We start from the raw sequence: 7,023 nt of genomic DNA on the forward strand, positions 1-7,023 counted from the left end.
GCCCCTTTTAACTCAGAAATTTGTGAAATCGGGTACGTTCGAAAAAATATAAATTTGAGGCATTTTTCAAATGAAGGGTTTATGTACTTATATAATCATTTTAAAATACATAATAATGTAACTATAATACATATGATGAAACTTTTGTATTAGAAAATTTATTGGTGTTCGATGGAACTCATTTTTTAATGTATTTATATTCTATAACCAGCGAAATCAAAGAATAATCCTTATTTTATCTATCTCTATAACTACACTAATTTTGCAGGACTGAGGCATACACGTATGGACGAAAGAGATATCACACCATGAATAATATAATATATATCAAAAACTAAAATATCGATAACGTTTTCAATGAAAATTAAGACTCGAATTTAATTCTATCATATTTTAATAGCTAAGATCAAACAAATATTTGATTGAATTTAGCACTATGGTCTCGATTTTTTAATAGCTAAAATCAAACAAATATTTGATTGAATTTGGCACTATGATCTCGATTTTTTAATAGCTAAGATCAAACAAACATTTGATTGAATTTAGCACTATGATCTCGATTTTTATCAGCTAAGATCAAACAAATATTTGATTGAATTTAGCACTATGATTTCGATTTTTAACTAGCTAAGATCAAACAAATATTTGAATGAATTTAGCACTATGATTTCGATTTTAATAACTAAGATCAAACAAATATTTGATTGAATTTAGCACTATAATATCGATTTTTAATAGCTAAGATCAAACAAATATTTGATTGAATTTAGCACTATGATCTCGATTTTTAATAACTAAGATCAAACAAATATTTGACTGACTTTAGCACTATAATCTCGATTTTCTAATAGCTAAGATCAAACAAATATTTGATTTAATTTAACACTATGATCTCGATTTTTAATAGCTAAGATCAAACAAATATTTGACTGAATTTAGCACTATAATCTCGATTTTTAATAGCTAAGATCAAACAAATATTTAATTGAATTTAGCACTATGATCTCGATTTTTAATAGCCAAGATCAAACAAATATTTAATTGAATTTAGCACTATGATCTCGATTTCAATAGCTAAGACCAAACAAATATTTGACTGAATTTAGCACTATAATCTCGATTTTTTAATATGAAAGTGATATATAATAGAAGCTTTTAAACACGTACATGCAAACATACTGAAACATGTATTCGATAGTCGAAGCTCTTAAGATTTGTAGGGACCTACTGTCACCTATTTAACGGGCGGCCACAACGGCGACCATGTGCACACTCCCTTCTTGCTACAGAGAAACATCAAGCGACAATACTCACATGTCTGTCATTTTGTTGGGACAGCACGTTTTTACTTAGTCAATGGTGCACTTATAGTCTTTGTTAATAAACGCGTGCTACATTCAGCAACACATGAGAAATTTAATCCTGTCCCGAAACGTTATTACGAGTTGTTGTCATTTACAGATATTGCTAATGAAGCTGACTGGTTAGTCATACGTTTTATATGTCTATGGACTATGTAGTTATATATCTATAATTATATCTATGTGTACATATAAAGTAACTATTGTAATCCAGTGGTAAACAGTGTGACATGTGATAAAATATCATCATATACAAATCTATAGAAATATTGGAGAAGAATAAAATACAAAATTCAGACAAGTACGTGTGTGAATATGCAACTGTTGCCTTAGCTTTCCAGCATTTAGTCTTTATACAAAAATCTATAATGTACATATAATGATAATATGCTTTAAACAATTTATTTTTGAAAGAAAAAAAATATGTTCTAGCATATTATTATTGCTTCATGAAAAATAAAAGGACACCGTGTGTATGAGCTTCCATTAGTAATGTATATGCATTAAGATGTCACACTGGTGTGTCACAAAATAGTATTTTATTATCTTATATTATTATATCACATGTGATACTCTAGATTAAACCTTTCACTGCTTAATTCACATTGTTTTGAATTCGGCGCAAAGCTAGATGAGGGATATTTGCGATAGCCATCTCTAATTTACAAGTGATAGACTAAAGAGAAGGGAGCTAGTCAACATTATCCACCGCCAACTCTTGGTCTACCAACGAATAGTGAGATTGACTGTACATTATAACTCTCCCACAGCTGAATAGTGATGGGGATTCGAACCTGCGGCCCGCAAATTACGAATCGAACGCCTTAACCAACAGGCCACGACAGGCTTTCCTTAGTTTGGAAGTTAAAAGTTTAATACTATATCTACTAGAGAAGGGTCAATATTGCAATGTGCTCAACTGACCATTATGATGCTAAAATTATAGTCGAATAAATGTCGTATCGAAAAATGACAATAATTATCAAGTTTTTTTCTCTCTTGAAATCATATCGTGCAGTTAAAAGCAAAAGTATTCCCACTACAAATATTTTCTGAAATCATTAAAAGAAGTAATTAATTATAATCAATTTAGGATCAAACTATAAACTAAAGTTATAAATTCTAAACTCCATGTGGATGTTTATCCCTACATAATCACAGGCTTAAACTACATTAAACGACACTTTCTACACACTTTATATTCAGTAATGCAATGCTTACCATGCAGTAAAGTTACTGTAATATTTGACCGCGATGTTAATAAAATGTGTCGCTTTTCTTACCTCATTCCTCTGTAGAACTAGGTTTTGCGAATATATATACTAGCTCGACTCAGAGCGATCAACTCGGTAATAGCTTGTGAGATCAAACTCCAGCACTACAACGGTATGGGGGGCGCTCAAAGCAGCTTTGCAATTTTCACGCGCGTTACATGTATCTTAGGCTTGTTTTTACGTGCTTCCAAGATTATCCTGATGTTATAAATGATTATGAGGAATCGAAATCAGGTAAAAACTTTTTTTTTTCGTAAAAATTAAAATATGACTATAAAACTAATGATATGACGTGTGTTAGTTCTTCGGGTGACGTATGTAAATCGAGGGTTAATGATACTGTATGTATGCACTTTAAAATACTAGATTTCTAATCATTTTAACACGTGCCACTGCCTTAAATACAGATTTTGTGAAAAAATAGAGCTACACTTAGTTATTTATATACATCGTTCTTTAAATTAATTGATTGGTTGTTATGATTTTATTATCCGTATTCGTCAATAAATTATTTGTTTCGATTTTCGCTTAATATAGTTTTTTTTCTTTTTTTAGGAAATAAGCTTACCATACTTAAAAGTATATATTTTTAAAACCAAACAATAGTTATTAAATTACATTAGGACAGGCTGGTAAAATGTTGAATACATATATATGTAGTTTATCTTTCATTCCTTTGCTGTTGATGATGCATTTACTAAGTTGTTCATTTATCATTTAACGACGATTTTTCTTTTAAGCATAGTTGTAATTATGAAAATCGTTGTGGGTGAAAACGAGCGAAGACGAAGAATAACATCTTTATGATTTTTTCTTTAAATTCAACATAATAAGACACAAATCAAAATAATAATTCCTACCGTTTCGACGAGGGTTTGGCTGTTTTCTTCGTGTGCACCTGGGACCTTGATCTGCCATGGTTTCATGCTTACGATAATATTAACATTTCATGTAGTGTGCGTTTTTGTTGACAGCAGTTCAAAATGATCAAACTGACAACTTATGAGTTGAGAGTAATCTTGAGTCTCTTCTGATGATTCGTTACAGAAGAAAAAGTTCTCTCATAGGTATCTCTACCACCTTTTTCTATACAAGGTGAACCTGAGGGCTGATGCGCCGTCGATGCCCCACACCCATAAGACTACGGTGACAGGCAAGTAATCTAATCAATGATTCTCCGCATGGGAACGTTTTCTATTGGATGAAGAAAGTAGCTTATGATTGGTCAATGACTTCCCACCTATCAGGTTGCTCCGCCTAAATGAGTTAAACAAATGTCAATCACAGTATGATTTTATGGAAGAATATTATTAACAAAAAAATTATAAACACGTAGTTAATATACATTTTTTTACTGCCTGAGGTTTATAACTTACAAAAATTAACTCATATTAAGAATTCTCTCGCACTATTACGTTATACCTGAGCCGCGGATGAATATTCATTTATGTTTTGCTGCGCCTGATATAAGCGTAAACCTATATGGGGCTAGGTACGTTTCATTACTTAAATATTATAAATTACTAACTTATCTTGTGTTAAAGTATCTAAATACTGCACTACCAGTGAAGTTATACCACAGATAATTTTATTTAATACAAAAATGTTACGTTGGCCCGTATGACAAGTTATCCTGGAAAATTGCTTTACTTTATCTTATTGAGTTATTGGGTACTGTAACTTGTAAGTGTAAAGTCTAACCGGACTAAATATTTTAGGCTATTTATTGTTAACCCTAAGCATACCATATTACTTAGAAGTATCAGGTAGCAACTGTGTAATAGTAATCATCCTAAGTATTTGAACATACGTATTTAGAAGCTGCATTATTTAATTCACCCAGTGACTTTTATCGAATGTACTGCACTGCATGGAACCAGAATTGAAGTACTGTTATTTGCGCTATTCGCGAGGCTTAAGTTTAGCACTACCGATGTAATAGGAAACAGCGCCATCTAGGCTTGCGGTCTTTCATTTTCGCATGGCATGGAAACCGAACCAAATGAAAACTGTGTGGTGTAATCTTAAGTCTGATAGCTTATAATATTTTTGGTCAGGTTTTATGTATCGGTAACGAATACTACAACGAAGTGTTTAAGTAGGTGTATTTTTGAGAAATCAGTTTTAGAAATTACAGTGTGTAATCTATTATCTACTAATCTAGTATAATATGTTTCTGTTGCAAGTCTTTGTCATTCTTACCTAGTTTTGTTTACATTCCCGGGAAGTCTTAGGCTTAACCCTAGTATTACTAGTACCACCATTACTATTATTATACGTTTTGAAAATGTAGGCCTGCTACCTTGTCTTAACAACAACAATAATATGCTTAATAACTTATATATATACTGCGCCCATTTTGTTTTAATAGTAAAATATATTTTTGATCATATGAAGTACTAATAGTATTAGTAATAGCAGAAACATAGATTTAGTCTTTAAAGTTTTAGGGATTTAATGTTAGTGCTACTTAATTGATACCACTATTCACCAGAGTTAATTTGACTTCAGACTCAGTTTAAAGCTTAAAGTTGTCTTAGTTCTTACTGTGAATCATAATACTTATTGGTGTTATACTACTACAATCTCATCAGTGATAGAGTTAACTCATCAAGCTGGAATATTGTCATCATGACATATGGTAGTGTGTCGTGCGGCCAAAACAAACTGCTGCAGGACACACTGTGTTATTAGCAGTAGTGATAGTTTAGCAATTTTCCACCTTCTTTATCTCGAACAGTGGTAATCCTAACTATCATACATTTTCAGGGAATGTGCTCTACTGGACTCTTACTTCACTTACCAAATTTGAAAGCAATCCATCAAGAAATACCTTAGATATAATATCTTCAATTTGGATTGGATTTCTTCTCTTTTTTTTCTTCGCACCAAAAGTACGGAAACTTTATTTAATAAAAAGTATTCTTTTATGGATTTTTTTTTTTCTAAATTTGTACACCGATAGATCTTTTCAACCTATAATTAGGAGTCACATATAGTGTAACTATAAGTCACATGTGCAAAGTCATTCAACAAAAACCACTCAAATTTAATGATAGTTTTTGCACATGCCTATGCAAAAAGTCACGTGAGCTATTGGTCTAACATTTTTACTACAGCTTAACCTAAGAGTAAAAGTGGACCATTTTTTTTGTCATTCAGATTAAAGACTGCTGATTTAGAGCAGCAAAACTATAAGGTGAAAGGATGTGCAGATATATAATCATTGGTTAGTCCAAGCAAACCAGATCAGCAGTTTCTAGCTCAAATTTTCAAAAGAAAAATACAATTGGATGGTTATTACTGATTATTGATTGTCAACTTTTCAGCAGAAATTTTCTAAATTTTATGAAATTATCCTAGTGTTTAGTGTCAAATGATATTAGCTTTAGTAATTAGCATAAATAATGATGCTTGATACAGCTGTACCGATTGCATGGGGTGATGACAAGAAACTGTTAATCTAAATTACATGGCATTACTATAAAGGAAGCTACTGACCCTGTTTTAGAGAGGAAAAACTACCAGCATATATTTTAAAGAATCTGGTTGGTTCTGTAAAGTAATTGGGTTGCGATCCTAAAGTTAATGTGGGTTACTATTGAGTGTCACTTTCTTAGTTGCTGTGGTTTATTGGTGTGTGTATTGACAAAAGGTCATGATATATAATCAAAAACACCTTACATATGAAAAAAGGTGTGGCCAAAAAAGGAATGAGTGTATGACTTAAAGAAATGAAATCAAAATTGGCAGCCAAACTGGTAGCTACAAAATTCTTATCAATGCTATAAGTACCACAAATATTCATTCATTATTTAGCTAGTCCGAGGTTTTTGTTCAACTTGGGGAATGATGGTGGGTAAGACAAAATATGGAGTCTTGCTAACTAATGAATGAATATTTGCTGTACAATTCTTATCAATGCTATAAGTGTAACTACCAGTTTGGCTGCCAGTTTTGGTTTCATTCCTTTAAGTCGCATGTTCAATCCTTTTTGAACTCCAATTTTTTCAGACATATGGTGTTTTTGATTAGATATCATAATTTTTTTTCAATACACACCAACAGACCACAGCAAGTAAGAAAGTGGCACTCAAAAGTAATAGTAACCTACATTAACTTTTGGATCGCAACTCTGTTATTTGGAACAGACCTATACTTTATAGAACTAGCCAGATTCTTTAAGATATGTGGTGGTAGTTTTCCTCTCTAAAACAGTGTTAATAACTTCCTTTAGCAACACAATGGAATCTAGCTTAACAGTTCATGTCATCACCCACATGCATTTGGCACAACTGTATCAAGCATCATTATTTATGCTAATTGCTTAAGCTAATATCATGAGATGCTAAATGCTCTTTAATTAGGTATAATTTCAGAAAATATAG

General features: G+C 31.8%; 1 protein-coding gene across 4 annotated transcripts in view; it reads left to right on the forward strand.

The window, feature by feature from the left end:
* The first annotated feature begins 2,819 nt into the window (after window positions 1-2,819).
* The window catches only part of LOC111087668, a 51,021-nt gene continuing 46,817 nt past the window's right edge, over window positions 2,820-7,023 (forward strand). For 2 of the 4 annotated variants that reach the window (XM_022395086.1, XM_022395090.1), the window contains exon 1: window positions 4,650-4,733. The gene's annotated coding sequence lies outside the window, so the exon portion shown is untranslated. Of the gene's footprint in view, window positions 2,870-4,649; window positions 4,734-7,023 lie in introns of those variants that run through there. The other 2 variants (XM_022395088.1, XM_022395087.1) reach the window with 2 other exon arrangements.

This window comes from Limulus polyphemus, unplaced genomic scaffold, assembly GCF_000517525.1.
Source record: "Limulus polyphemus unplaced genomic scaffold, Limulus_polyphemus-2.1.2 Scaffold2457, whole genome shotgun sequence".
In the NCBI taxonomy this organism is placed as follows: Eukaryota; Metazoa; Arthropoda; class Merostomata; order Xiphosura; family Limulidae; genus Limulus; species Limulus polyphemus.